The 1,505-nt window shown below is 36.8% G+C and overlaps 1 long non-coding RNA gene across 1 annotated transcript; it reads right to left on the bottom strand.

Annotated features, from left to right (window-relative positions):
• Nucleotides 1-340: 340 nt before the first annotated feature.
• On the bottom strand, nucleotides 341-1,300 carry LOC134617957 (uncharacterized). Its single transcript, XR_010091780.1, has 3 exons — nucleotides 1,240-1,300; nucleotides 1,008-1,071; nucleotides 341-627 (listed from the first exon to the last, which is right to left on the bottom strand). It is a non-coding gene; the product is annotated as an uncharacterized LOC134617957 (long non-coding RNA).
• Between the last annotated feature and the right edge of the window lie 205 nt (nucleotides 1,301-1,505).

The raw sequence follows: 1,505 nt of genomic DNA on the forward strand, positions 1-1,505 counted from the left end.
GACAATATTAATTGTTTACCTGCTGACAAACATTTCAAGTTCAACTAAATGAAAAAACAATTTGTGGTAGCCTGAATATGATTAAAAATAATAAACAACAATTTTTGTAATGATGTTAAAATGAGCCCAACTTTTATTTTCAAACACAACAAAGTACAACAGCCAACATACTGGACACTGTTCTGCTGAACAACAAACAGTTATATTGCCATCACTGTTATAATCTTACAATGAAACAAAGTCTCAGATGTAATTATTCTGAAAATAAGTTTAGGCCTACCACAAGTTTGTTTTGTGCTTACGTTACTTATATAATCAAAATAAAATATTTGTTGTTCTGTCACAAGTGCAGTCTCTAATTTAAACAACACATTTGTTTTCCATTCCAACACATGAGCTGGAATGTTGTAATATTTTAAGGATGGCTTGTTTCCAGTCCAGGCATTACTGCCTGAATGACTGTCATGGATCGAGGTGATCCAAATGTAGGTGCAGAAGAAAGTCTTTAACTTCCCTTAAGTACAGTGGCAGTGGATGTGGGTTGGAGATGCAATGAGCTTGAACCTGCAGGCGACCATCTTCACTGACCACACCATCTGTGACGGAGGACTCATCTCTCCTGGTGTCCTGCAAGCAAACAATCATATTTTTGGAACATGAACTTAATTGCTTTCTTAAAACATTTTTTCTGCATTTGGTATAAAACAGACTCCAATTTAGACAATCTCAGGCTCCCTCCCCACCGGAGAGGTGACATTCAATGTCCCAATTGTCAGTCTGGATAGCCCTGACCACCACCCAACATACAGTAATGTCATGAAAGCATCATTTTAAAAAGGGCTATGCAAACATGGGCAATAACTTTCATTCTAATGATGTGCAAAATGATTTGGGCACAAAACAAATTTTGCTGTTCGAAAACTTGCAGACTTCACTATATACAGTGTAGACCCTCTAAACTAAGTTTGAAGAAATGCAGACCAAACTGTTGTTGTTTGTTTACTTACACAGCATGTCTTGTAGAATTAACTGGAGTCACCAGCAACAGCATAGTGCAGTCATATCTCAAGTCTAATAACAGAAGACAGGAAAAGATCAGTAAAGAAACAACTTCCCCAAACCAAAGCACAAACAAAACAATAAGTAAAACAGGCTGATCTAAAGTATGATTAAAGTTCAGCCTGATTAATATAAATGTCACTGACAGTTGCTAATATATTGGAAAACCAAAATACTTACCACTGAGTTGATGTCTTTCTGTCCAACAACAGGAGTGCTGGTCCCGAGCCTCAAAGACAGAAAGAAGCAAGCAGAGGGAGAAAAAAACAGAACATATTTCAGAAACTGATTTGATCCTTAATGGCTGTGCAATCACTGTAACATAGAGTTTGCTTATTTTGTTAAATAAAGGCTAGATTTGGCATTAATAGATGCCACAGATGTTCTAAAGCTGCCACAAAGCATAAAAAAAATGGACGTCTCCGAAAACGTCGGAGAATTTTTGC

This window comes from Pelmatolapia mariae, linkage group LG20 (genome assembly GCF_036321145.2).
Source record: "Pelmatolapia mariae isolate MD_Pm_ZW linkage group LG20, Pm_UMD_F_2, whole genome shotgun sequence".
Taxonomy (NCBI): domain Eukaryota; kingdom Metazoa; phylum Chordata; class Actinopteri; order Cichliformes; family Cichlidae; genus Pelmatolapia; species Pelmatolapia mariae.